Consider the following 14130-nt stretch of genomic DNA (forward strand, 5'->3'; position numbering starts at 1 on the left):
TTTTGTTCTTCTTAGTATATAGTTAAAATGTACACTTGATCTATATAGTGACACATTATGTTAAACAAACCACTGTCTTCTAGACTAAAGTGGAAACAAATTTAACAAAACAAATTTACATTGCACCTTAATAAAATAAAATAATAAAGTATAGGGGATGTGGTAGTATACTGGTAAAAGGGCAGGTAAAAGGACATATAGGGTTTTTGACACCTCAAATAATATTTAATTATATGAATTTAGAATTTAGGCATTTAGCAGACACTCATAATCCAGAGCGATTTACAGTAGGCCTAAGCAAGAACAAAGTTGAGCCTATGCATACGCCTGTAAGGTCAGAATCAGTTGAGAATTAAAATAAAGCAATTTAGTCCAACCTAAGAGGAATTTGTTTTCTTTAATTACTGGACTTGTCAATATGTCCGTACACGGACACGTGTGTCTGTGACAAAGATTTTTGATCAACATGTTCTTATTTCGATCATAGGCTTTCTTCATAAAATGTATGACACTGATATACTAATATACATTGTTAGTTATATACATATAACACAAGTAAGACGCGCAAACGCGGGAAGCGAACACAGCTCGTAAATTGCAATAACAATTAGAATAAATTACGTACTTTTTTTTTCTTTTTTTGTAATTTTTTTAAGTTTTCTACTGTGTGTATGTGTGGTTGTGTGTGTGTGTGTGTGTGCGCGCGCTACAGCTGCGCCCTCTGGTGGCGGGCGGGTGGTGTCACAGCGGGACAGACAGACACACACACAGACACATTCACATAGACGGTAGGAACTACTCCTTTGAGGATTTTAAGGTTTATTATAAACCAGCAGTTTTTATGCACCACATATGGAAAAACTCCCAGAAAACAGCAGGTATGCTGCATGGCACTCAGATTTATGTTGAATCACAATTAAAGACTGTTCCGTTTCCACTGCATTTGATTGAGTTTTCTACAAATTCTAATTCTACTCAAATTCAAACATAAGTTTAGGACCCACTTAATTGACCCGATCACTTAATTATATTTCTTTGTAGATTACCAAAAAAATTCTAATCATGTTCTTGTTGTGTTTTTGTTTCGTTGTTTTGTTCATGTTTTATATACTGCAATCATGTTTTATGGATATTCTATATCTCATGTACAATGTTTCATTATAATTTATATAGGTGGAGGCCTCGTATAAGCCCCTAGCACTTTACCCTTATTATATTTATATGTTCAATGTGTTGTTTTTATACTGTGCTGAATAAATAAATACAAATACAAATATATACAAACAAAAACATTCACTGCGCATCTTTCTCTGGTAAACAGAAATAAATGTACATGTGGGTTACAAATTCCATCCTAAAGGAGAGAGAACCCTGCAAAGATTTAACAGCTTGTGTTTTAGTTGAATGTCTTCCAGTTTCCCTTATACAGTTTCACTTCTATAACTGTTTTTCTTTGTAAGATGCTGGCGTCAAGGCGTATGTAAGTAAATTAGGCTAATATGTTCTACAAGCTTGTAGGTCTTACAAGCTTGTAGGTCTATAAGCTAACAGCGTATGTAAATAAAGTAGGCTAATATGTTCTTAAACACAGTAGAGCCCAGGCCTTAATTCCCCCTTCATATTACTGTTGATCAATTGTACTTTTAACACAATTCACAAAAATGATGTTAGTGAAGTAGGTATGGAGACATGGGAAGACCTCTGTTACTGAACAAACAATATATCAATTATTTACTTGAGCCATTTTAACAAAACATCTTACAGCACCTTTAACATTTCACAAAGGCTGTTCTGTAGTTCTGCTGAAACTCAAGTCAAAGAGGTGTAAAATGGTCTCAGTTCATCCATAATGTGATCATTAACAGGTGATCTGTCCAATACCAGACAACCAGTGACCATTAACACGTTTAATCTCTGCATTTGAATGCATTGTTTACAGTGACTGAAGCATCAGCCATCATCATTTAGCCTGTTTACATTTTAACCTGTGGGAAGAATGTGGTAAGTGGTAAACGCTTCCCTAGAATGTCCAGCCTTAAAGCACAATTCATACTGGGGAGAAACGATAAGGATGCGATCATTGTGGACAACACTTCTCTCAAATGAATAGCCTTAAAGCACACCAGATAATTCACACTGGGGAGAAACCAGATGGATGTGATCATTGTGGACAACACTTCTCTCAAATGAATAGCCTTAAAGCACACCAGATAATTCACACTGGGGAGAAACCAGATGGATGTGATCATTGTGGACAACACTTCTCTCAAATGAATAGCCTTAAAGCACACCAGATAATTCACACTGGGGAGAAACCAGATGGATGTGATCATTGTGGACAACACTTCTCTCAAATGAATAGCCTTAAAGCACACCAGATAATTCACACTGGGGAGAAACCAGATGGATGTGATCCAACATGGGATCCAATGGGATGGCGTAGGGGAGATACTATCGATGACACGTTGTTTTAGCTCTGCCCTCTCCGACGCGGTGGGAGGGACTTTTCATAGCAGTGGCCACTAGCCCGCCCCGACTTCACACAGCATTGAACAGGCTGTATAGAGCCTTATATAGTTGCATTTTCGATTATTATCACAACTTTGTCATAATTTAACTCAGACAAAGTAGATGCCAGCGTGATACTCTGCTTTTAACCCATTTTGGGCGGGGACCCCTTTTGGTGTTAGCATTATGTTATGCTTTAGCTATTCAAAAGTAGCAGATCTACAAGAACCACTGAGATAGAAACATAGCTTTTTCAGAAAACAGTCAGGATGTAGAAGACATTTTTAGAATCTGATCTCAGGTCAGAATGGGTTAAGATAAAGCACAGTTAACACGAACATTCAATTCGACACACACACACACACACACACACACACACAGACAGGCGACTGTGTACAAACGGTAGGTACCTTGTTGAATGGTTGCAGTCCATGCAGTGACGTCAGAGCGATGCACTTTGAGGTTCAACGTGAACGGAGGCGGCTGCTCATAGTATGCTTCAGAGAAACCGCAGAGCAGAAGGCTTTGCTGCACACACACAGACACATCATATTACATCATTAACTTCATGTATATCACACATTCAACATTCATCATGAATAAATATTGTATATCTATTGAATAGTTTTAGTCACATTTTAGTCAGCCGGAATGTTTTAGTGTTAGTCTAGTTTCATTCGACTAAATATCATAAGATCATATCATAAGAATGTATTTTGTCGGGCCTTGATGCCGCCGTAATGACTATTTTTATTTTATTACAAACTGAATAAAATGTTGAATCAATCGTTTGTCTGTGCTTTACAAAAAATATAGAATACCATTAATTGTTGTGTTACTCAACACTAAAACAAACTGCCTATGTATTTAGTTATGATGGATATTTAAAATGCTATTATGAAAGGTTGTTTTTTCTTCCCGTTTTGTTCTTCTTAGTATATAATTAAAATGTACACTTGATCTATATAGTGACACATTATGTTAAACAAACCACTGTCTTCTACACTAAAGTGGAAACAAATTTAACAAAACAAATTTACATTGCACCTTAATAAAATAAAATAATAAAGTATAGGGGATGTGGTAGTATACTGGTAAAAGGGCAGGTAAAAGGACATATAGGGTTTTTGACACCTCAAATAATATTTAATTATATGAATTTAGAATTTAGGCATTTAGCAGACACTCATAATCCAGAGCGATTTACAGTAGGCCTAAGCAAGAACAAAGTTGAGCCTATGCATACGCCTGTAAGGTCAGAATCAGTTGAGAATTAAAATAAAGCAATTTAGTCCAACCTAAGAGGAATTTGTTTTCTTTAATTACTGGACTTGTCAATATGTCCGTACACGGACACGTGTGTCTGTGACAAAGATCTTTGATCACCATGTTCTTATTTCGATCATAGGTTTTCTTCATAAAATGTATGACACTGATATACTAATATACATTGTTAGTTATATACATATAACACAAGTAAGACGCGCAAACGCGGGAAGCGAACACAGCTCGTAAATTGCAATAACAATTAGAATAAATTACGTACTTTTTTTTCCTTTTTTTTGTAATTTTTTTACGTTTTCTACTGTGTGTATGTGTGGTTGTGTGTGTGTGTGTGCGCGCGCTACAGCTGCGCCCTCTGGTGGCGGGCGGGTGGTGTCACAGCGGGACAGACAGACACACACACAGACACATTCACATAGACGGTAGGAACTACTCCTTTGAGGATTTTAAGGTTTATTATAAACCAGCAGTTTTTATGCACCACATATGGAAAAACTCCCAGAAAACAGCAGGTATGCTGCATGGCACTCAGATTTATGTTGAATCACAATTAAAGACTGTTCCGTTTCCACTGCATTTGATTGAGTTTTCTACAAATTCTAATTCTACTCCAATTCAAACATAAGTTTAGGACCCACTTAATTGACCCGATCACTTAATTATATTTCTTTGTATCATCTATTCTTTTCTCTAATCATGTAGATCAGTGTTTCTCAACCTATGTACCGCGGCACTTTACTGTGCCTTTGATTTGTCCAGGTGTGCCTCGAGATTTTGACCGAAAGTAACAGTAGCCCTCCCCCGAAAGCGATAGATAGGCGTCCTATTGTTGCGTCGTTGTTGTTGTCACACGTCTAAATAGACGTGCAAAAACAACATGACGACGGAACAATAGACTCTTAACGACCATAGAAATGTTAATCGCCTGGCAACTTTACTGTATAAATGGGGCACAGCACAGACATGGCATTCACATTGTACAGCTACTACACGATGGAACCAGCAGCAAAGAAGAGATGCATCCAGAAGACGCTACATTTCGCTCCCTCCAGAAAGACACCACCAGAACCCGACAGCAGCACACACAGCGCCGCCGAGTCACCTCCACCTGACGACGGCACAGCAACAGCAGCAACAGCGGCTACTAACGCAACGCCTACAAAGAAAGCCCCTGCCAGACTGTACCGCAATGATTACATGAAGTTTGGCTTCACGTTTACTGGGGATAAAACGTACCCGATTCCGCTGTGTATAGTTTGTGGATTCAAGCTTGCAAACAGCGGCATGGTTCAGAGTAAACTGAAGCGCCACCTTGATACCAATCATGATGAACTCGCTACGAAGGACAAACACTTTTTCGTGAGCTTGAAAGAAAAAAAGGAGAAAGACACAACGAAGCAGGCAAGTCTCTAAGACTTCTGAAAAAGGTCTGGAATTAAGCACCTGTGTGAGCTTAGCTTTTCAAGCCTGACTTGCATAAAAAACAAAAGCAGAGAGAGACTGAGAGCAGTTGATGAAGAGCTCCGTGTCTGTTTGTCCAGCATCCCAGCCAGGATAAAAACTCTTTGTTCAGGAAAATAAGCTCAAGGTTCACAGAACTTGTCAAAAATATTTAATTTTCTTTTTATCAATTATTTTTTACGATTTTCTTTGTACAAAAGTGCTCAAGTTTAAGACCATTGTATTGTGGCAAAAGATTTTTGTTCTTGTTTTTACAACTCCTTTTTTTATTTAGAAGTAGGCCTATTACAAATTGAACATTGTGTGCTACATTTTGTATGAGTTTTCAAAAATAAATTGGTGAAACTGAGGCACTGTCTCTGTCCTTTTCTTTCTCTTTAAAGTTATTTGACGAGTGCTGTCATGTGTGTTTTTAAAAGTATATTGGGTTCATATATATATATATATATATATATATACACCGGTATATATACAGTATATACACACACCATATATCTAGGTGTGCCCCGAGATTTTTAGGCTATGAAAAGTGTGCCCCGGGACAAAAAAGGTTGAGAAACACTGATGTAGATTACCAAAAATTCTAATCATGTTCTTGTTGTGTTTTTGTTTCGTTGTTTTGTTCATGTTTTATATACTGCAATCATGTTTTCTGGATATTCTATATCTCATGTACAATATTTCATTATAATTTATATAGGTGGAGGCCTCGTATAAGCCCCTAGCACTTATAATACCCTTATTATATTTATATGTTCAATGTGTTGTTTTTATACTGTGCTGAATAAATAAATACAAATATATACAAACAAAAACATTCACTGCGCATCTTTCTCTGGTAAACAGAAATAAATGTACATGTGGGTTACAAATTCCATCCTAAAGGAGAGAGAACCCTGCAAAGATTTATCAGCTTGTGTTTTAGTTGAATGTCTTCCAGTTTCCCTTATACAGTTTCACTTCTATTCACTTCTATAACTGTTTTTCTTTGTAAGATGCTGGCGTCAAGGCGTATGTAAGTAAATTAGGCTAATATGTTCTACAAGCTTGTAGGTTTGATTGATTGATTGAAATATTTATTAACAGTTTGTAGAATTTACAGTACATTTTAAGCACAAACTCAATACAAAGACTGTCAACTGTGAGTGGACCCAATTAAGCATTACACTTGTTTACAACAGGGTCCACATTGTTCAATTCATCAAGGTCTTACAAGCTTGTAGGTCTATAAGCTAACAGCGTATGTAAATAAAGTAGGCTAATATGTTCTTAAACACAGTAGAGCCCAGGCCTTAATTACCCCCTTCATATTACTGTTGATCAATTGTACTTTTAACACAATTCACAAAAATGATGTTAGTGAAGTAGGTATGGAGACATGGGAAGACCTCTGTTACTGAACAAACAATATATCAATGATTTACTTGAGCCATTTTAACAAAACATCTTACAGCACCTTTAACATTTCACAAAGGCTGTTCTGTAGTTCTGCTGAAACTCAAGTCAAAGAGGTGTAAAATGGTCTCAGTTCATCCATAATGTGATCATTAACAGGTGATCTGTCCAATGCCAGACAACCAGTGACCATTAACATGTTTAATCTCTGCATTTGAAAGCATTGTTTACAGTGACTGAAGCATCAGCCATCATAATTTAGCCTGTTTACATTTTAACCTGTGGGAAGAATGTGGTAAGTGGTAAACGCTTCCCTAGAATGTCCAGCCTTAAAGCACAATTCACACTGGGGAGAAACCAAATGGATGTGATCCAACATGGGATCCAATGGGATGGCGTAGGGGAGATACTATCGATGACACGTTGTTTTGGCTCTGCCCTCTCCGACGCGGTGGGAGGGACTTTTCATAGCAGTGGCCACTAGCCCGCCCCGACTTCACACAGCATTGAACAGGCTGTATAGAGCCTTATATAGTTGCATTTTCGATTATTATCACAACTTTGTCATAATTTAACTCAGACAAAGTAGATGCCAGCGTGATACTCTGCTTTTAACCCATTTTGGGCGGGAACCCCTTTTGGTGTTAGCATTATGTTATGCTTTAGCTATTCAAAAATAGCAGATCTACAAGAACCACTGAGATAGAAACATAGCTTTTTCAGAAAACAGTCAGGATGTAGAAGACATTTTTAGAATCTGATCTCAGGTCAGAATGGGTTAAGATAAAGCACAGAACTTGTCAAAAATATTTAATTTTCTTTTTATCAATTATTTTTTACGATTTTCTTTGTACAAAAGTGCTCAAGTTTAAGACCATTGTATTGTGGCAAAAGATTTTTGTTCTTGTTTTTACAACTCCTTTTTTTATTTAGAAGTAGGCCTATTACAAATTGAACATTGTGTGCTACATTTTGTATGAGTTTTCAAAAATAAATTGGTGAAACTGAGGCACTGTCTCTGTCCTTTTCTTTCTCTTTAAAGTTATTTGACGAGTGCTGTCATGTGTGTTTTTAAAAGTATATTGGGTTCATATATATATATATATATATATATATATACACCGGTATATATACAGTATATACACACACCATATATCTAGGTGTGCCCCGAGATTTTTAGGCTATGAAAAGTGTGCCCCGGGACAAAAAAGGTTGAGAAACACTGATGTAGATTACCAAAAATTCTAATCATGTTCTTGTTGTGTTTTTGTTTCGTTGTTTTGTTCATGTTTTATATACTGCAATCATGTTTTCTGGATATTCTATATCTCATGTACAATGTTTCATTATAATTTATATAGGTGGAGGCCTCGTATAAGCCCCTAGCACTTATAATACCCTTATTATATTTATATGTTCAATGTGTTTTTTACTGTGCTGAATAAATAAATACAAATATATACAAACAAAAACATTCACTGCGCATCTTTCTCTGGTAAACAGAAATAAATGTACATGTGGGTTACAAATTCCATCCTAAAGGAGAGAGAACCCTGCAAAGATTTATCAGCTTGTGTTTTAGTTGAATGTCTTCCAGTTTCCCTTATACAGTTTCACTTCTATTCACTTCTATAACTGTTTTTCTTTGTAAGATGCTGGCGTCAAGGCGTATGTAAGTAAATTAGGCTAATATGTTCTACAAGCTTGTAGGTCTTACAAGCTTGTAGGTCTATGAGCTAACAGCGTATGTAAGTAAAGTAGGCTAATATGTTCTTAAACACAGTAGAGCCCAGGCCTTAATTACCCCCTTCATATTACTGTTGATCAATTGTACTTTTAACACAATTCACAAAAATGATGTTAGTGAAGTAGGTATGGAGACATGGGAAGACCTCTGTTACTGAACAAACAATATATCAATGATTTACTTGAGCCATTTTAACAAAACATCTTACAGCACCTTTAACATTTCACAAAGGCTGTTCTGTAGTTCTGCTGAAACTCAAGTCAAAGAGGTGTAAAATGGTCTCAGTTCATCCATAATGTGATCATTAACAGGTGATCTGTCCAATGCCAGACAACCAGTGACCATTAACATGTTTAATCTCTGCATTTGAAAGCATTGTTTACAGTGACTGAAGCATCAGCCATCATAATTTAGCCTGTTTACATTTTAACCTGTGGGAAGAATGTGGTAAGTGGTAAACGCTTCCCTAGAATGTCCAGCCTTAAAGCACAATTCACACTGGGGAGAAACCAAATGGATGTGATCCAACATGGGATCCAATGGGATGGCGTAGGGGAGATACTATCGATGACACGTTGTTTTGGCTCTGCCCTCTCCGACGCGGTGGGAGGGACTTTTCATAGCAGTGGCCACTAGCCCGCCCCGACTTCACACAGCATTGAACAGGCTGTATAGAGCCTTATATAGTTGCATTTTCGATTATTATCACAACTTTGTCATAATTTAACTCAGACAAAGTAGATGCCAGCGTGATACTCTGCTTTTAACCCATTTTGGGCGGGAACCCCTTTTGGTGTTAGCATTATGTTATGCTTTAGCTATTCAAAAATAGCAGATCTACAAGAACCACTGAGATAGAAACATAGCTTTTTCAGAAAACAGTCAGGATGTAGAAGACATTTTTAGAATCTGATCTCAGGTCAGAATGGGTTAAGATAAAGCACAGAACTTGTCAAAAATATTTAATTTTCTTTTTATCAATTATTTTTTACGATTTTCTTTGTACAAAAGTGCTCAAGTTTAAGACCATTGTATTGTGGCAAAAGATTTTTGTTCTTGTTTTTACAACTCCTTTTTTTATTTAGAAGTAGGCCTATTACAAATTGAACATTGTGTGCTACATTTTGTATGAGTTTTCAAAAATAAATTGGTGAAACTGAGGCACTGTCTCTGTCCTTTTCTTTCTCTTTAAAGTTATTTGACGAGTGCTGTCATGTGTGTTTTTAAAAGTATATTGGGTTCATATATATATATATATATATATATATATACACCGGTATATATACAGTATATACACACACCATATATCTAGGTGTGCCCCGAGATTTTTAGGCTATGAAAAGTGTGCCCCGGGACAAAAAAGGTTGAGAAACACTGATGTAGATTACCAAAAATTCTAATCATGTTCTTGTTGTGTTTTTGTTTCGTTGTTTTGTTCATGTTTTATATACTGCAATCATGTTTTCTGGATATTCTATATCTCATGTACAATGTTTCATTATAATTTATATAGGTGGAGGCCTCGTATAAGCCCCTAGCACTTATAATACCCTTATTATATTTATATGTTCAATGTGTTTTTTACTGTGCTGAATAAATAAATACAAATATATACAAACAAAAACATTCACTGCGCATCTTTCTCTGGTAAACAGAAATAAATGTACATGTGGGTTACAAATTCCATCCTAAAGGAGAGAGAACCCTGCAAAGATTTATCAGCTTGTGTTTTAGTTGAATGTCTTCCAGTTTCCCTTATACAGTTTCACTTCTATTCACTTCTATAACTGTTTTTCTTTGTAAGATGCTGGCGTCAAGGCGTATGTAAGTAAATTAGGCTAATATGTTCTACAAGCTTGTAGGTCTTACAAGCTTGTAGGTCTATGAGCTAACAGCGTATGTAAGTAAAGTAGGCTAATATGTTCTTAAACACAGTAGAGCCCAGGCCTTAATTCCCCCTTCATATTACTGTTGATCAATTGTACTTTTAACACAATTCACAAAAATGGTGTTAGTGAAGTAGGTATGGAGACATGGGAAGACCTCTGTTACTGAACAAACAATATATCAATGATTTACTTGAGCCATTTTAACAAAACATCTTACAGCACCTTTAACATTTCACAAAGGCAGTTCTGTAGTTCCGCTGAAACTCAAGTCAAAGAGGTGTAAAATGGTCTCAGTTCATCCATAATGTGATCATTAACAGGTGATCTGTCCAATGTCAGACACCCAGTGACCATTAACACGTTTAATCTCTGCATTTGAATGCATTGTTTACAGTGACTGAAGCATCAGCCATCATCATTTAGCCTGTTTACATTTTAACCTGTGGGAAGAATGTGAGTGTTCTTCATTATTTAGCATTTGAATAAAATCACAACCCTATTGAAACTAATTCCACACACCTGAGTGCTCCTCATTCCCTCAGAGCAACACAACCTGAACAATGACTTAAAGACTTAAAGTTGTCCAGGTTTACACAAATACAGTTGTTGATGTTATTGTGTCTGTTGTTAATAACAATGTAATCATGGATATATGATATGATTATTATAAGTATAATGACTTATTCTGACTTAATTAATTAACAATACCTTACTTACTTAATAATACACATGTTTCTGCACACAGGCCTACACATTACACCATGGGATTTCACTGTCAATATAGATAAGAAATAAAATTGGAACACAATGAGACTTATACGATATACTAATTTGTTGTTGGGACTTGACCAGTCTTGTACAGAAACCAGACCACTGTCTTCTATACTAAAGTGGAAACAAATTGAACTTACATTGCAACTTAAAAAAATAGATAAAAATATGACATCGTAAAAGATGTTTAGGCCTTCACAGTGTGCCTACTATTTATGAAGACTGTCAAATTGATGTGTGCAACTTTGGGAAAAAAAGTACAGGAGATGCTGTAGTATACTTATACGTAAAAGACAAGATGTGAAGGCTTGTGTACTATTTATGAAGACTTACATTCACACAGACTGATAGGATGTACTTATGTTGTATAATGTATAATTGTATCTAGTTTAGATTCATTAAACATGAAGCTTACAAAGCAATCTCATAGTTAGCAGTGCTGTCCCTGAACGCGTTGAAAGAACTGTCGTTCACAAACGCGTTCATATTTTGGGTGAGCGTGAACTGAACGTACTGTATTTCTGCTGGATGAACATCATTGTGAACGTGTTCATTTCTGGCATGTGAACATCACTTTCTCATGTTCAACTTCGTTCAAGAGTGTGTCTCCATACAGCCTTCCAGGGGTAATTCCCGGCACTAAAACACACCATAAACATGCCTTAATATCTAGCTGAAAACCCACCAATAAGACACAGAAGACCCTTATCAGACACAAATTAACTAATCATTCTCAGCCGTCACTGGAGCGTGCATCAACTGCATGATGATCCACTCATGCACGCAGCACGCTCTCCACGCAGACAGACAGCAGACACAGAACATGCTATTTTCAGCAATAAAGTCTGTGGTTTTATATGGCTATGGGCTCTGGCAATAATACAATTAAAAAACCGAATAATAACTAATAGTTCATTTCTTGCAACCATGAACTTTAGCTCAACATTTTGACATTTTGAACTGTGAACTCCCAGCACTGGCAGTTTCTTTCTAGAATGTTGCATGGAGCATGGCCTGGCCGGGGGAGGAGTCAGAGAGGGGTGGAGCATGCAGTTAGTTTGGTGGAGATATGATTCAATTGTTCTCCTCTTTGGCCAATCAACACAGAGCAGTTAGTGGTTTCACCTCAGACTCTCTAGTATAAGAAGAGTCTGTAGTTGTCAGTTCTCCACAACTCCTCCAGGATATCAATCATTTCTGACTGTGGACTCCAGACTTCAGCTGAAGATGAACTCTACCAATGCCACCATGAACAGTTCTGATCAACAGGGAGGACCCACTGATCATCAAGACCTCTGTAAGTTACTTACTGTGTCTATATAGATATACAGCATGACATAAAAAGTTATGTTTGTTTTGTTTTAATATTAGCATTGACTTAAAATACAGTTCTTTTTCTAAAATGCACAACAGATAGTAATTTATCGAACTATAAATGTGTGCTAATGTATAATTGTGTACATTAACTTTGTTAGTTTAAGTCTATGGAGTATAACTAAGCAATGTTTCATTTGTCTTTGTTTCCAATTCAGGGTTGCATCATCAGCCTAGTTTACCTGTTCTACCAGAGGTGAATGAACAAAGAACCTTGGCTACGCAAAAACACCACTGCTGTGATCAGTGTGGTAAACACTTCCCTACAATCACCAAATTTAAAATACACCAGAGAATTCACACTGGAGAGAAACCCTATGGATGTGATCATTGTGGACGACACTTCTCTGACAAGGCCACCCTGAAAAGTCACCAAAGAATTCACACGAGAGAGAAACCCTATGGATGTGATCAGTGTGGACAACATTTCTCTAGAATGGACGGCCTTAAAAGCCACAAGAAAATTCACACTGGAGAGAAACCCTATGGATGTGATCAGTGTGGACAACACTTCGCTACAATGGCAAACCTTAAAAGCCACCAGAGAATTCACACTGGAGAGAAACCCTATGGATGTGATCAGTGTGGACAACATTTCTCTAGAATGGACAGCCTTAAAAGCCACAAGAAAATTCACACTGGAGAGAAACTCTATGGATGTGATCATTGTGGTAAACGCTTCTCTAGAATGTCCACCCTGAAAGAACACCAGAGAATTCACACTGGAGAGAAGCCCTATGGATGTGATCAATGTGGACAACACTTCTCTCAAATTGCAAACCTTCAAAGCCACCAGATAATTCACACTGGAGAGAAACCCTATGGATGTGATCAGTGTGGGAAACACTTCTCTGTATTGTCCAGCCTTAAAAGCCACCAGAAAATTCACACTGGAGAGAAACCATATGGATGTGATCAGTGTGGACAACACTTCTCTGTATTGTCCAACCTTAACAGACACCAGAAAATTCACACTGGAGAGAAACCATATGGATGTGATCATTGTGGACAACACTTCTCTACAATGGCAAACCTTAAAACACACCAGAGAATTCACACTGGAGAGAAACCATATGGATGTGATCATTGTGGACAACACTTCTCTCAAATGTACAGCCTTAAAACCCACCAGAGAATTCACACTGGAGAGAAACCATATGGATGTGATCAATGTGGGAAACACTTCTCTCAAATATCCAGCCTTAAAACCCACCAGAGGGTTCACACTGGAGAGAAACCCAAATAATTGTGATGTTTGTGGAAAAGCTTTTTAGTAATTCAAATAATTTAGATTTTCACAGGGTTGTACACACTGGATTTAAACTGTTGACTCTATTGTTAGAATTGTACTAATTTGAGCCACTGAAAATGTCCTGACCGCACACATGAATCCACATTACAACCAAGTGTAACATGTTGATCCATATGTTATTTTTTAAACAATTGTTTTTTTTCTAGATTATTAGGATGGCGATGATTTTTTTTTTCTTCCATGTATAGATTAATTGCAAGTAAACTTACTATTTGAACGGACTGGTCTTCTGCCATGTTACAGATTCCCCAGCTTTTAGTTGTATGTCATTAAATGTTCGGATTAATTTAAAAATGGCCTTAAAAAAAGCCACCAGAGAATTCACACTGGAGAGAAACCCTATGGATGTGATCAGTGTGGACAACACTTCTCTCAAATAGCAAACCTTA

Source organism: Protomyctophum parallelum, assembly GCF_964188405.1.
Source record: "Protomyctophum parallelum genome assembly, chromosome: 17".
Taxonomy (NCBI): Eukaryota; Metazoa; Chordata; class Actinopteri; order Myctophiformes; family Myctophidae; genus Protomyctophum; species Protomyctophum parallelum.